This window comes from Astyanax mexicanus, chromosome 6 (genome assembly GCF_023375975.1).
Source record: "Astyanax mexicanus isolate ESR-SI-001 chromosome 6, AstMex3_surface, whole genome shotgun sequence".
NCBI classification, from domain to species: Eukaryota; Metazoa; Chordata; class Actinopteri; order Characiformes; family Acestrorhamphidae; genus Astyanax; species Astyanax mexicanus.
Window position 1 is genome coordinate 5654117 of NC_064413.1, and position 17389 is coordinate 5671505.

The 17389-nt window shown below is 38.4% G+C and overlaps 1 long non-coding RNA gene across 1 annotated transcript; it reads right to left on the reverse strand.

Annotated features, from left to right (window-relative positions):
• Positions 1–52: 52 nt before the first annotated feature.
• Positions 53–17196, reverse strand: LOC125802487 (uncharacterized). Its single transcript, XR_007439620.1, has 3 exons — positions 17075–17196; positions 16012–16094; positions 53–162 (listed from the first exon to the last, which is right to left on the reverse strand). It is a non-coding gene; the product is annotated as an uncharacterized LOC125802487 (long non-coding RNA).
• Positions 17197–17389: the final 193 nt, after the last annotated feature.

The following is a 17389-nucleotide window of genomic DNA, read 5'->3' on the forward strand; positions in this document are numbered from 1 at the left end:
TTGTTGGAGAACAATGATACTGACAGACGAATGCACACCAGCACTCACTCACCTGAGGAGCAGCCCTGAACTGACACAACTGACCAGGACCTCCTGCCCCTTCTGCACTCGTCTCTGGATAAGTGTGTTCAGAGCCGACCGATGAACTCTGCAATGACCATACTGACAAAGGAGGAAGATGTACACACACGTACACACACACACACACACACACACACACACACCAATCACACACAGTGCCCTCCATGATAAAGGGAAAATGCATCTCTGCTCTAAATTATAAACAGTTTATTTCCTAAATACACTTTTCAAACCTTGCAATTACAAGAACACATTTTAACAGGGATGCACCAAAATTAAATGTTGGCCAAAACTTCTATAAAAAAAAAAAAGTCTATACTAAATACGTACATTTTTCTAGGTTTTCGTACATTTTCTAAACATAAATTAAGTTGCCAACATGTATTACATGTAAACTAATATAAAAATATTCAACACTGAATCCACATAAAAGTGTTGTTTCACTTCATTTTCGTTGCCCAATATTTGGTGCTAAATACTTTTATTTTTGTACAGTGTCACCCAGTTAATATTAGCACTACCATAATGGCCCTACCATTTAGTCCTACACATTTTAAGTGTTCACACCTAAGAGTAGGGTGTCCCGATTCTTGTTAGCACACTTAAATAGAGAATTACAAGCAAGATGGCAACACAAGCAACCAAAGAAACCTCCAAAATTTTAATTTCGTTAACCACTAGCTATATTACCATAGTTTAATGTGTAGTTTCAATTTATAAAAAAAAAAATTCGTTCCAGAAGCTGCTGTATTTAAGGTGGAATGGAAAAAAATAAAAGCTCATTTCATCTGCACATCATCAGAACTTAAGGATTTGATTATTAATTTCTGTACCCCCTGCCCTCTTTCTGAAGGCATACAAAAAAGCCCTTAAGTTAACTAGTTAACCAGCAGTAGATTGTTAAACTTTAGCTCTCCACTGCTATCACATCAAGAATTTCATCCCTTTCTCTTGTAACTCTGTTCCAAGGGGAAGGATTGCACTCAAAAACAAGAGGTAGGGGTATAAAAGAGAAATGGGATCAGGTCTAATCTTAGTCCACTCCTTTTCCAAGAATTCTGCAGCTCTTTTAAGTGCTTTTTCTTTAACTGAAATTTGCCCAATCTATTTAGTAATATAAATCATGCTATAACTAATAGACACCCTCCCCTAAAACTGTCTCTTATGTAATTGTAGTTTTATCATGGTCTAACTAAAGTGTATCCTTAAATTAGGGTTATTATTGGGGTCTGGAAAGTGTATTTTGTCACTTCTGATGGATTTGATTGGTGTCAAATCAAGGAATTTCTTTGTTCCAAACAATTATGAAGAGCACTATGTGTACGTTCACACACACAAACACACCTTTGACCCTCAGGAGTCTTTGACCTTTGGCACTGGAGGACAACTTTTATTTGTGAAAGGAACTTTTATTCAGTGAAGTGCCTGCAAAGCGAATCCCCCCAAAAAGTCCCCCCCCCCCCCCGCAGACAGGAGTGAGAGAGGCCGGATGATTGGTGGACTTCAGTAATCAACATAAACACACACACACACACACACACACACACACACACACACAGGTGGATGCAGGATGTGGTTCGTTTGGACGGGATTGTTTTTTTTTTCCTGCTTCGCAGAAAGAGAGGGGCTGCCATGAACGCTCTAAAAAGCTGTGCAGTAGACTCACACACACACACACACAACTAACCAGCTTGACCAGCCAAACCCCTCAGGGACCCTTCCTAACACACTTTATACACACACACACAGACTCACACAAACATGCAAAGTACACACAGATCCCCACCCACCTGACGTTTGTATCGGCTTTATTCCGGGAAGCGTAATGGTCTTTATTATAGTCTAGGAATAGAAGACTTATAACTGCTACTTATTACAAGTTCTAACAATGTGTGTGAGTGTGTGTATGGCTGTGTGTGTGGGTGAGTGTGTGCATGTGTTGTGATCTGTGTGTAAGTTCTCAGGACTCCTGTATCTCTATCTGAACCAGCTTGCCTCAGTAGTCTCTCTCTCTTTCTGTCTCTGTCTCGCTCTCTCTGTCTCTCTTTTTCTCGCCTGCTCTCTCTCTCTCTCTCTTTGTCTGGGACCACACCCTGATTGATTCTGTTGTATTCCACTCTCCACTGTTGTTCTGTTTGTGTGATGGGATGAATCTGGTTTGAGAGCTTTGCGTAGAAATCCGTTAGCCTTTCCTTTAGGGATGCACCGAAATGAATATATTAGGCCAAAAGAGAACAATAAATAATTTGGGTGAACACAGAACTTAGCAGGTTTTTTTTATTATTTTTGAGACTTTTTCACCATTGTATAAATACAGTCTTGTTTGCAAAAAAAAAAAAAAAAAAAATTATAACATGATTAATGCAGTTACTTGATCATTCAATCACTCATCTGATTAAGAGAGGTAGATTTTAGTTTAATAACTGTTTTTCTCCTGGTCTCCCGGCAGAACATTTGCTGAGCTCACATTTATCAGTGCATGTAAAATCTTAACCGAAAAATTCTGGGATGTCTCAGTCTGTGCATGTGTGAAAACAGACCCTGGTAGTAGAAATAAGCAAGCTGCATTTAACACGCAGCACCTGCCAGATAAAGAAAAAAAAATGTCTTAAATTTTTGGTATCCAAATATTCGGTGCATCCCTACTGTGTGTGTGAGGGTGAATCCCATTTCTCCCCTTGGCCCTACCCCTTACCCCTACCCCTCTGTTTTGCGCGTGCACGTCAAGGGGTAGGGGTGTCCCGATTCCTGTTAGGATGAAGTGGTAGGGGTAAGGAGTAGGGCTAGTTAGCCCTTCAAACTGAGATTTTCCAGACCCACACTTCGTACCGAGGGGTATGAGAATGACTGGTAAGATGGCGGAACAAGCGACCAAAGAAAGTATTTTCCATGTTAAAAATTACGATTAGCACTGTATTACCTTAGTTTATTGTGTAGTTTTGATGTTTTATGGCTGAATTCTTCGTAACAAGCATAAAAAGTTCGCTAGTAGTTCGTTTCGGTAGCTAGCTAGCTAGCTAACTTTCCCGTTCCACCTTAAATGGTGCAACAGACGGCAGGCGCTACCGCATTTAAGGCGGAACGGAAAAAATAAATCAAATAAAAAATAATCAGAGCTAATTTCAGCTCCCCATCACAGAGGAATTAAGGAATGGACAATATTAATTAATTTCTGCACATCTTGCCCCCTTTCTGTACACATACAATGCCCTAAAGTTAACTAGTTAACCAGCAGCTAGGCTACTGAACTTTAGCGCTCCACTGCTATCATCACATCAGCCCAGCAGCGTCACCTACACACCACCGCTAGTAGCCTGGTCATAAATCAGTGCTATTTATTTATGTATTTATTGTTCATTGACAAACATCATTGTGATATACCAGTGATTCCTCTGTCACTGAGGACCCATATTCTTGCACATTATATTGTTTTTGGAACACATTACCTGCTCCAGGACCAGTGTTGGGAACCAGTGTGATATACAATTTCTAGTATATTATGGAGGCTATTTTCAATAAGATTCACCTTTCACCGGGTGCTTGAAGGGTTGTCCCAATTCCTAGGGGTAGGATTTTACCCCTTCCCCTTGTAACTCCGTTTCAAGGGGAAGGATTACACTCGAAAAGAAGGGGTAGGGGTAAGGGGTAGGGCCAAGGGGAGACATGGGATTCACCCTGAGTCTCTTGAGTGGTTTCATATTGAAGCAGGCTGAGGGTGATGTACTCTTGGTACTCTTTGCACTTGCTAAACTGCCATTCAGAAATTTGTTAGCCCACTTTCCAGTTCATCTGCTGGCCAGATTCCTGGACTCTTGGCCGTGTTTGACCCTCAGCACTGCTTGGATTGAGCCGAGGCCACAGACTGGACTGGACCAGTGTTTTACTGAGACTGGAGTTGAGGCATTTAAAGGGTTAGCATGCTTGGTCGATCTGTTTATTTTAGTACTTTGAGCATTCACTCCCAAAGCATTGACTAAACCAGCATCACACACACACACACACACACACACACACACACACACACACACACACACACACACACACACACACTTGTATGTACACACTGCCTACAATGTAAAACGCAGTGCAGCTCAGCGTTATGCTGTAAATGCACTTAAGTTAAGTCATGATGCAAAACCAAAGCACCAGCATGGCAGACACAACCTGCTAACCCAAGTGAACCTCCTGCAGAATTGTGGGAACTGTAGTTTGAGCCAGACAGTGCAGGTAAAAAAAGAGCACTGGATTCACACAGCCCCAACACACCAACCAAAGTTTAGCAGTATACACACAGTACCAGTCAAAAGTTAGGGTACACCATAAATTCAGTGTTATGTCATTGTTGTAAAATGTTCTGCATTGTAGGTTAATACTAAGGTCATCTAAACCATTAAGAAAATAAATTGAATTATTTAGTAAACAAAAGTGTTTAACAAAATACTTCAAGAGTTAATTACTATTTCTTTTTGAGAGCATCAGTTGTAAAGTTGTGAAGAGGCAGAGTTGGTAAAGAAAAAAAGGACTTAAAGAAATTAAGGTCAGTCAATTCAAAGAATTGCAAGACCTTATCCTAACATATCCTAAAGCAAAGTCACAAAGACCATCTAAAACATTATGATGAAACTGGCTGTCATCAGGACTGACCCAGGAAAGGAGAAGCAAGAGTTTCCTCTGTTAAATGGGATAAGTTAATCAAAATTACCAGCCTCAGAAACCACAAGTTAACAGCTTCATTTTGGTATTTTGGTTTGTTAAACACTACTACATGATTTCTTATGTGTTCCTTCATAGGCTGAATGATTTACAATGTAGAAAAAAAAAAAAAAAAAACTCTGAATGAGAAGGTGTCCAAACTTTTGACTGGTACTTTGGAAATATATATGGTAGACATGGAGAAAAGGTTAAAAAGATGCATTTGTACCGAACAGAGCTCTAAACTTCACCTGATGCAAGTTATTTTAACCACAACACTCTTTAGCATGCAAGCTGTGTGTGTGCGTATGTGTGTGTGTGTTTTATCTGTTCATCCTCTGGGCTACAGAAGAAAAGATGAACTGATGGAACTGAACTGAACTGAAGCCCAGTGGGAAGAACACGTGAGCACAGTATTGACTCAATCAGGAGGGCCAATCAGGAGCCGCAGGTAGAGGAAGTCACGTGATGTCAGAGGATCTTATTGGGCATATTGTTCGCACTGTACAGTATTTAACGTTTTTCTTTTTTTACGGAACTGGCAGCCTGCCTGACTGCACGTCCTCACCTCCTCTCTCCCTCCATGTACTCTTTATGGAACTGACAGTTGCCTTACTCCGTCTTCAACCAATCGGCTTTCTCCCTTGACTGCTTAGCCCCGCCCCCTCGCTCTGACCTGTCCAACGGTTTCTACACTGATAGACTCTGAACAGGCTGCTCTAATTGGCCGATTAAAGCCCTGTTTGAGCTGGATTAGGTTGGGTCTTTCTGGGTGATTTGATTGGTTGGTTGGTTGGTTTCTGCAGGGATGAACCAATGACGTTTAGTATAAAATGGTATATGTAGTTTTAACAGTCTACTGTATTCTACTGATAAGCAAAACTGTTTACTTGTGGAACTCATTTAGATTCATACTGGACTCTAAAAGTTCCAGTGCAACTTATAAACGCAAGTGATAATATTCATACTGTGTATTCAAATTGCACCATTAAAAGTACATCCTGCAAATTCATACTGGATTAAAATCACTTAAATGTTATTTCTAGTTTGTAAAATGTACACAAATTAAAGATTCATACTGAATTCACACTGCTTAACAATAATTACTGTTAGACTGTAAAACTACGCACACTGCAGATTCATACTGGATTTAAGTTGTCCATGATCACCTCTTTAGCTTCAGAACCGAGTCCGGCTCTACCAGGGGTTTACTGGGTCAGTGACCGGCTGCTGAGTGGGTGTGATGGAGGGAGGTGTGTGTGAACAGGTCCATCTTGGTTTTATTCTTTTATTTTTCTGATGTCGATGTTACTGTTTATAGTTATCAGTACTGACTTATTTTATTTTTTTAATGAATCATGTTTTCTCATGGTGTCATCATCCATTTGTGTTGATCACTGAAAAGCGAATCCTCTGGGGAGCAGTCTCTCGTTTCCGTTAACCGGCCGGTGTGTGTTAGACCTGTAACATTTACAACTTTTATTTTTATTGTTGTAAAATAAGAACTAAACTGTAATTATATTCAGGCTGATGTAATGAGACAGGCGGAGGTAGAGGGGGAGGGATGGGCGTATGATTTTAACTCCAGTCATGTCATATAATTGTTATTTTGTAACGTTCCTGTTCTCTTGATCTTGTGCTTTTTTCTTTTTCATTTGTGGGATTACATAATTTGGAAAAAAAAAACTGTATTTCTTTGTTGTTTAATGGTCTCTCTCTTTTTCCTTATTTCTTCTCTTTATTTTTGTGGTTCTGCAGCTCATAAATGACAGGTTGAGTTTTAATAACAATGTAACGTTTAATTCTTCTTTTATTTGTGTTGTTTTTAAACGTAATCAGGGTTAATTAAACTGGTTAATACCACCTGACCCGTCTGTGTGCTGGGATTTCTGGGATCTTTTTTTAAACCTAATTTTGGAGCCTCAAATGATGATTCACTTTAAAAATTCATACTGAATTTATATCACTTCACAATTATTTATATAAGACTGGAAAATCTACAAATTGAAGATTCATACTGGAATAAAATTGCTCCAAAATTACTGCTGTCAGATTTGAAATACTACACAATTCAGTATAAATAAAATAAAAAGACATTGTTGATTCATACTGGATTCAAATTACTCCCCAATTATTAAGATCAAAGTGTAAAACATCACTTGCACTGCAGATTCATACTGGAGCAAAATTCTTCCACAATTACTACGGCCAGACTGTAAAACCTACACAAACCAGTATGAATTTAAAAACTTTGCACACTGCAGATTCATACATACATTTCAAATCACTCCACAGTTATTACATCACTTACACTGCAGATTCATACTGGATCAATATCACTCCACAGTTACTACTGCCAGACTGTAAACCACGACTTGCACTGCCCATTCATACTGGATCAAAACAATTCCAGTTATTACAGTCAGACTATAAAACATCACGCACTGCAGATTCATACTGGATCAAAACAATTCCAGTTATTACAGTCAGACTATAAAACATCACTCACTGCAGATTCATACTGGATGAAAATCTCTACACAGTTATTACAGTCACGTTATAAAACAACACTCACACTGCAGATTAGGGGTGGGTGATATGGTCCTAAAATAATATCATTACTCTTGGCGATATGACAAAACTGAATAAAAAAAATATTTTAAGAATACACTACTGCAACAAAATGAAATTTACATTATATTATGGCATACAATATGATGTGGCACACACCTAACTGAGATAATAAAAAATAAAATATAAAATAATTTTAACAGATTCATTACAGAAGTCAATGATCCAGAATGTTATGATACTAATAATTATGCACTCCAAATATCTCCATATATTCAGGATTAAAGTAAAATAAATGATACTGGACAGATATAATCTCTAGTAGTCTCTAGTAGATATATAATGGGAAATGAGAACAGTGTGAATTTTTCTTTTGCTAAAAACAACAAAAAAGTAGAACCCTGATGTGATATTTAAAAATGTTGGCAATATTATCGCATACAATATGATCTGGCACACCCCTACTGCAGATTCATACTGGATCAGAATTACTCCACAGTTATTAATGCCAGACTATAAAACATTACTGACACTGCAGATTCATACTGGATCAAAATAACTGCTTAGTTATTACTGCCAGACTATAAAACATTACTGACACTGCAGATTCATACTGGATCGAAATCACTCCACATTTATTACTGCCAGACTGTAAAACATCACTCACACACACTGCAGATTCATACTGGATCAAAATCACTCCACATTTATTACTGCCAGACTATAAAACATTACTCACACTGCAGATTCATACTGGATCAAAATTACTCCACATTTATTACTGCCAAACTGTAAAACATCACTCACACACACTGCAGATTCATACTGGATCAAAAACACTCCACAGTTATTACTGCCAGACTGTAAAACATCACTCACACACTGCAGATTCATACTGGATCAAAATCACTGCACAATTATTACTGCCAGACTCTAAAACATTACTCACACACACTGCAGATTCATACTGGATCAAAATCACACCACATTTATTACTGCCAGGCTCTTAAAAAACACTCACATTCCAGATTCATACTGAATCAAAAACACTCCACAGTTATTACTGCCAGACTGTAAAACATCACTCACACACTGCAGATTCATACTGGATCAAAATCACTGCACAATTATTACTGCCAGACTCTAAAACATTACTCACACACACTGCAGATTCATACTGGATCAAAATCACTGCACAATTATTACTGCCAGACTCTAAAACATTACTCACACACACTGCAGATTCATACTGGATCAAAATCACACCACATTTATTACTGCCAGGCTCTTAAAAAACACTCACATTCCAGATTCATACTGGATCAAAAACACTCCACAGTTATTACTGCCAGACTATAAAACATCACTCACACACACTGCAGATTCTGTTGTTACTGTGAGACTGTTAAAAGCTACACAAATCAGTATGAATTTAAAATTTCACACAATGTATCTAAATTCATACTGGATGTTGTGGCTGTGGGAGTAATTTACAGAGCTTCCTTTTTGGGACCTACATTGTTGAATTGCGATAGTGTTGGTTTTGTATTTCTCACAGCGAGAAACTGAGAGTGAAAGCTCAGTGGAGTCGACAGCGGCGCCACACTTTGATGCCACTTCCCTTTTTCTTCTGAGACTCTCTGACTTTTCTTGGAAATGTGCCATGTCTCCTCTCCAGCTCTCTCTCTCTGTTTCTGAGTTGGAGGCTGCCTCAGGGGCATCACATCCGCAGCCGTGGGCCTGCACCTCACCCAGCGACATCACTGCAACCAAGCAGCCTACAGAACATTAGGGCTGGCCCGAATAGCGTTTTTTGAGCTCCGGATATTCGGCACTGATTCGAAGCGAATATTCGAATATTCGTTTTTAAAAAAAGAGGTAAAAAAAAAAAAAAAGCAAATCACGGCCCCTTTAATCCACTGAAAAATGTTCAATTTGCTCTGACCGACGAGACATATTCACCCCGGATTTTTGGTGTTTTTATCCCGGATTTTTGTGTTTTCACCCCATATTTTTTCTGTGTTTTTAGCCCAGATTTCTTTGTGTTTTCATCCCGGAATTTCTGCTGCTCCACACCGAGGCTGCTGCTGCACGGTTTCTCCGCTGCGCAAGCCAGCCCAGTAAATTGCTGTTTGTGTTTTCACACTTAGGCTATTTGCTTAAAAAAACAAACAAAAAAACGTTTGTTCAGGAAGTATTTTATATTCTTAAACATTGTTGATTATATTAGAGGACAGTCATTGTAAACTGTACTTGGTCTATTTCGGTTAAAGGTTTTGTGCAGGGCATATTACTGATTTTGTATTTTTGCACTTGGGCTATAAGCTCAATATTAAATATTTCGTTTGCTTAGAAATTATTTTATATTTTTAAACCATTTTAAATTATATTAGATAAGAGGAAATTCGTTCAGACATCATTTTTGTAGGCCAGGCTTTTGTAACCGATTTAGCCCCTACTGTTGCCACATTACCCCTTACGTTTTATTATATAAATTCGAAGAGCCTGCATTTTTTTTTATCATGTATAATAGAGGTCTGCGCGAGACTGATTTTTAAACCCACTCTTCCACGCTCCGCGTTTCTGTCTCGTTACCGCTCCGCAAAAAAATTGCTTCTTTTAATCCCGCGCCCGCCCGCCACATACACATTTCTGCCGCTCCCGCCCCACGTTCCTAATATAAATTAAATAAACTACATTTAATGCTTCAAATTTACTTATATATTTATTAAAACAGCAGCGCTGAATAGTGTGGTCCCTTTCCTTACCCCAGTCCAAACACCATCGGTGTGTGCGTGTGTGTCGGTCCATCCTGCGCGTTGAGAGTTTTCTTTAGGTTTTTTTTTTTTACAATTATTACAGTTTTCTTAACTATTTATTAATTTGCTCCCGCATCGTCTGGATTAAACTCCCGCTCCAGCCAATAACAGTTCAGTTCTGTCCCGCGCGCAAGATATTCTGACGGGACCCGCGAGAACAGAAGTGGTTAGAGTGAGGTGGAACTCTGGAAAGGAGAAAAAAAACGAATATCCGAATACCAAAATTAAAAACCGAATACCTACTAGGGCTGTGACGATAATTTTATTACCGCAATACCGCGGTTATGGGACGTCACCGCGGTGATGAGCTCATTACCGTCATTACCGCATTTTTTTTATGGCTGTCAAATCTGATTGACTGCGTTTTGAGCGGTAGTAAAATGCTCCATATAAGCACAACTGTGGTGAATTCAGTATTAATATGTCAAGTGTAAGTCCTACACTATAGGGCTGTGCAATATATCAAATATATTTTGATCGCGATAGATATTGGTGTCAAACGATCTCAAAATTCATAATATCGAATATAAAAAATGTTGTCATTTATCTGTGCTGCTGCTGCACTGGCGCGGCAGCGAATGGGTTAAGCAAAACGTGGTGCGTGGTACTCATTGAGGTCAGAACAGCTCTGGAGTCTCCTGCTCACTTCGTCTCCATTGAGGCTGCTGAAGAGAGTGAAGATTAGCAGCACTAATATTGGCTCGGAAATGGAAGCTACAGGGCAGGCTCAGTAAGTTGAGAAAAAAGGAAGAAAAAGACTCAGAACAGAAGAGAATCATCTGCAAGATTTGCCGGAAAGTGGTGTCTGCACCTCTCGCCAACACATCAAACTAATTCACCCACCTCAAGGTAAACCATAGAGCCATGTAAGGTGTTCCGTGGTCACATTTTGAGAAAGTAAAATATATTAATTCATTGTCTGGCTGCTGGCTGTTCTGCGTGAGCACCGCGGAGAACGCGCGGAGAACGCGCGGCATTGCGCCTCAGTCTTGGTAAAAATAGTAAGGTTGGTTGAAGTGTAGTTCAAACAGCAAAGCAATGATATAAAACTATAACCACCATCTTTACTGAAATGTTGTTATCTGACCAAGTCTGAGGTAAAATGCGCTGCGCCTTGTCTCTTTCACAGCACGCGGAACTGAGTTCAGAACCGCTACAAATATAACCATATAAAACTCAGTTCAGATAAATAAACTTCAGATGAGTAAGGACACGTAAAGTGAAACAAAAATTGTCAAACATAAAGGACAGGTTTCTATTATTTTAAAATGGAACTAATGTCTTTTTTTTTGGTCGGTTGTCTCTTGCGAGCCGATTTCTTAACGTCACGACATTTTAATCAACATATTATATGACGCGGGTCCCGTCAGGATATCTTGCGGCACAGACAGAACTGAATTGTTATTGGCGGGAACAGGAGTTTAATCAATCCAGAGGATGTGGGAGCACATTAATAAATAGTTAAGAAAATTGTAATAATCACGCAGTGATTCTCATGCACGCAACAAAAAAACCCTAAGCACAAAAAAGGAGCGGAGAATGGACCGACACGCGCACACACACACCGATTTTTTTTTGTAATGTGGTAAGAAACGTGACCGCACTATTCAGCTCGGTTTTAATAAATATTTTTTTAATTTTAAGCACTAAATGTAATTTATTAAATTTATTTAGGACCGCGGGGCAGGTGCGGCAAAACTGTGTATGTGGCGGGCTGATGCGGGATTAAAAGAAGGATTTTTTTTGCGGAACGGTAACGGGACAAAAAAGAAATGATGTCTGAATTAATTTCCTCCAATCGAATATAATTTAACATGGTTAAAGAATATAAAATAATTTATAAACAAACGAAATATTTAATATTGAGCTAATAGCCCAAGTGCAAAAATACAAAATCTGTAATACTCTGCACTGCACAATTCAAACGAAATAGCCGTAACGCAGCTGCGCTCCTGCCCTGCGATGCAGCCGAAGCCTGGTGTGAGGCAGCAGAAATTCTGGGGTGAAAACTACATAACTACACAACATAAGGAGACATAATGCACTCCAAATATTCAGGAGGGAAGTGAAATAAATGATACTGTACAGATATAATCTGTATCTAGTAGATATTTAATGAGAAATAAGAAGAGTGTGAATTAAAAAAAAAACAGACGCCTATCACAGACTTCTTGAGCCTTGAGCCCGAACGGCCCGAGGAAAGGGGTGAGAAATATATTTTTTTCGGGGCCGGGGGTCAGTGGAAAATTTTGCTGTGGATTAATTCGTCGTTTTTTTTTAAACGAATATTAGAATATTCGCTACCAATTACTGCCGAATATCCTGAGCTCAAAACCGCTATTCGGGCCAGCCCTAAAATAGATCTATGGATGGAGAAGGGGGAGGCGGACAAGCTCCTCCTTCAAAAAGTCTGCTCGGAAAAAGACAGGTTAGCTGTACAATGACGAATTATACAGGCAGCATATGTTCACTTGTTATGCTGTATTTATGGTTTATGTAGAGGTTGTATGTAGGCTGTATGGTTTGAAGAATAAAGATTTGTTACCAATAAATTTGTGGTGTTTTTTTTTTTTTTGGGGGGGGGGGGGCGGGGGGTGGTTTGGGGTCTCGCGGTTAACCGCAATATCGCGGTGATGCGTTAGTTTTTTACCGCGGTTATAAAAAATGAATACCGCCCCAGCCCTAATACCTACTCAAGGAACGAATATCCGAATACCCGAATATTCGGGTCCAGCCCTACAGAACATCAGCGAAAATTCCCTAAAGCACCAGTTTAATAAACAGTTTGCTTGTTTGAAACATGCCATCAGCTTGTGGCTATTTGGGAAGAGAAGATGAGAGGGGAGAAAACTCCCCTCTTTGAGAACTTTAGGCTGGAGTTTGGGCAGCTTCAGCTGGCTGTAGGAAGACCTTCCCCCCTCTCTTATAGTAGAGTCAGGATAAAGAGACAACAGAATTGAAAGGAGGAGATGGGCAAAGTAGGGATGTGAAAACTCATCATCACACATGAGTAAATGCAGTGTATTTATAAAGATGTTAAATTTGGAAAGGGGAGGTCCTTCAGGCATGTTCCTCCTCCCAAAACTTTTTTAACAACACTATTAGGTCTGTCAACTAGGGGTGGGTAATATCACGATGCACAATACAATATCAGAATACTGCAACAAAATGAAAATTGTATGGTATGGCACACCTCTAACTGAGATATTAAAAAAAACACAAGAATTTTATCAGATTTATAACAGAAGTCAATGATCCAGAATGTCATAACAATAATAATGCACTCCAAATATCTCCATATATCCAGGATTAAAGTAAAATAAATGATACTGGACAGATATAATATGTCTCTTGTAGATACATAATGGGAAATGAGAACAATATAAATTGTTATTTTGCTAAAAACAACAACAAAGTAGTATCTTGATGTGATAATAAGGGGTGGGTGATATGGCACGATATTGTAGGGTATAATATTGTTCACATATCTTACATATTTAAAGATGTTGGCGATATTATTGCGTATGATACAATATGGCACACCCCTAATGTCAACATTAATAGGTTATTATACAGGTTTATTTTGGAAACTTTTTTTAACGCACATTTATCAAGTTATCAACCTACTTCTAGGTAGTTAAGTGTGGAATATGGAGTTACACTAGTGTTTATTTTTTTCAATGTACATACCTGTCAAGTTTTAGATTTAACAATAAGGGATATTTTCCTCCGTCCGCTTAAAGCCTTCCCACCAGCCCAACGAAGGTTCAGTATCCCTTAAAAACCCTTTTCTAGATATTTAAAAAATGGCATAAATGCACTCTTTTATATGATATATTTTTTATTTATTTAATGGATTTAAAATTGAACAAAGGGTGCACAAATTCTGCAAAATGACTGTTGGTGACCTAAAAATAGTATCATGAGCTTTTACTAAAAGGACATGGACCACATATATTCTATTAGTAAAAAGTAGTCCTAAGGGGCCTACACAATTAATAATCTTTAATTAATACTTCTTTCTTTTGATCACTCCACCCCTGATCAGTTCAGTTAATTTCGGTCCTCTCCACATTTCTAGTTAAGCTGAGTCACAAGCTGTAATTTTTTTATTTTTAAAAGGTTTAAATTTGTGTTTTGATTCGGAGACGAGTATTTTTAACCAGCTATCAGAAAAATCTCATCACAGTTTACATGATTAGCCTAACATAATTAGAAAAATCTCTGTATATCCATCAGCTGCTCCGACTAGCTGCCTTTACTCACAGCGGGGAGCGGACGTCTTCCCCACACTGACCCTCCTTTGTGCTCCGCAAAACCAGCAAGCTGATTGGCGGTTTCTCCTGAAAGGCAGGACTTTCTCCTTGAACTGGCACCACGATTTTTAAATTTTAAATTTTTTATATTATACAGGAAATTTATGAGAAAATACTAATACGGGTGGACGGCGGGAAAGAGGAGTAAAATACGGTAGTTTCCCGGCCAAAACGGGAGACTTGACAGGTATGAATGTATATTTCAAACCTCAGCCCATTACAATATTCTAATTTAAAAAGCATCAAAACTATCCTGAGATATTATAATACAGTTCAAAATGTCAGAGACCTAAATCACATTACACTATTACTGTCTACCTCTGAACAAACAGAGGGAAGTACCAGCATATAAATCACACATACATTTTTTTTAATGATTTGACACCACTAATATAAATATTATTTAGTTTTGACAATCCAATGCCGTTTCTTTTATTTACTAGTAAAGGGGATATATTATTCTAAACACATTTTTTGCATGCTTTTGTATTTCCACTTGGGTTTCGACTGCCCCTTAAAACTTCAGAGAAGCAACAGGCCTAAAAGGCATTCATGGAGACTCAATTATATTTGGCTCTGTCTCCCCCTGCTGTTTACAATAAGCAACTGCAGATTTTTAGTAATGGCCTACAAACCAGATCAGGAGTGCTCCAAGTTTTGCCCCAACTGACAAACTAAAGCAAAAAAAATACGGAGGGCTGAAGGCAGAATATACTGACACCCTACAACACTGTACAGTGGGGGCCGTAGGCGGGTGGGTGGTGTTGCAGAAGGGGTACCCACTGTAAATGTAACCTAGTACACAAGGAACACTGCTCAAATCAACTTGTGCATTCAACAAAGGAAGAAAAAGAAATCTGTTTTATGTGGATCAAATATAAATGTACTACTACCTGCCTGAACGTACCGTGGTAGGAGTTCAACTTTCAGAGTAGCGATGCAATATTGTGTTTTCTTTTTAACTTTTTTAATAGGATGCATACCTTAACATAAATTCAATACACAATAGTTCAGTGAAGAAAAGAAAAAAAAAACACTGTGAAACTTATTAGATTCTGGGTGTCCATGAAATGAGCGTCAGTGTGTTAAAATTTTACAAACCTTTAAAAACGCTTTTATTGGTAAATAAAAGGACGCTCCTCTGCAGCGTCCTTACAGGATCAACTGTGCAAATCAATTAATAACACCTCCCTCTGGTGACGACATCCAAATACCTGCTTCTCACCGTTATCAGAGGCACACTGCTGTTGCTGCAGCTCAGCCCAATCATCTCTCCCTCCTGCCCCGCCTCTAAACCCATACATCACCCAGTACCCATACATTATCCAGTGCCCCTCCCAAACGACCCCACACATTTTATTTTAGCAATTTTTACATTTGAGCTGAGGGGGGAGTCAGCAAAAATTAGGGGGTTTATTACACTTTAAGGTCTTTCTTTAGAAAAATAAATACATGTAAATAGATAATTACCTGCAGGTAAAAAATCTTGCATAAGAAAAAAAATACAGAACATAAAGCACGCTCTCTCTTACTTGGATCCTTATGAAAAAATTGCACGTCATCAGCAGCGACCCAGCATCACAGGGCAGTCGCACCACGGGACAATGTCTCCCACCTATCAAAAAATTAGAGAAGTTAGTGAGTTTATATGGAGGAAAACTGTGTTTTTACTGTGATATTTTCCCACCAATCTGCTGCTGAGTTCACCATACTCACTGAGCATGCACTGCTGTTGATGTGTGCTGCAACAGCAGACACTTTACCACTGAACTGCTTTACATTACTTATGTTACTTTCAGACCTTGCAACCATTCCAATGGACATCACATTTTTAAAAAATGTTTTGTTGCACATAATACTAATTGAGACCTGTTTTCAATTTGAATAAATTTATTCTTTAACTTAATTTTATGTGATTTAGAACACTTATCATGATTATGGATGCATTTTGTTTTTATAAAAAGGTATATCAATATCACATATGAAATACAAATGTTAAACACAGCCCTCCAATGCAATGGACATCAAATAAGCAATTCAATATTTAGTTAGTTAATAAGCTTTATTTTTACATACAGTTTATATTAGGATATTAGACTTTTGTGTAAATTACAGACAAAAAACAGCATTTCTATATTTTCTTAATTCAGGTCTGAAAAGGTTAATATAAGAACATCCACATCTCCAAATTCATTGTTACAATAAAACCATGCAGTTCAGAATTCCCTTAACTGTTAATAGCATAAAGTTATATGAACAAAATGAAAACAACTAGACAACATTGTAGTGTCTCCCTTATTTAGCGTTACGAAATTATCCACACAAATATACACATATATCTGATAAATACATGCACAACAACCAAGAAATATAAATTATTTTACAACTGAAACGGTGTATTATTCAAATTAAACCGTAACTCTGCAGAAATTAACTGTTACCACAGATATGTTAGCCGCTTAGCCCGCAGCCAGCGCTGCAGCAGCAGCCTGCATTACTGTTATTAACGTTACTTTAAGTAAAACAGCATAACAGTAGCGTTTAAAGTTACAGAACTTCCAGAGTACCGCACCAAACATATTTCAGAACTCTTACCTATCATAAAATCAGGGTATTAGTGAGTTTATTTAGATGAAAACTGTGTTTTGGCTGAAGAGCTCACACTGCTCGTTTATTTTCCCGCCACTCTGCAACTGGGTTTACCAATCTACTCACTGAGCATGCGCAGCTGCCGCTGCTGCTGCTGCGTGGTGCAACAGCGTAAAATACCCCCCTTGTTTTTTTTTTTTGTTTTTTCATTAATTTAATTTTATTTATTTTTTTACGTAGTTTACTTTAATTGCCTGAACAGTTTAATACTTGGTTCATTTTAATGATTTAGTTATATTTATATTTGTTTATTTATATGAT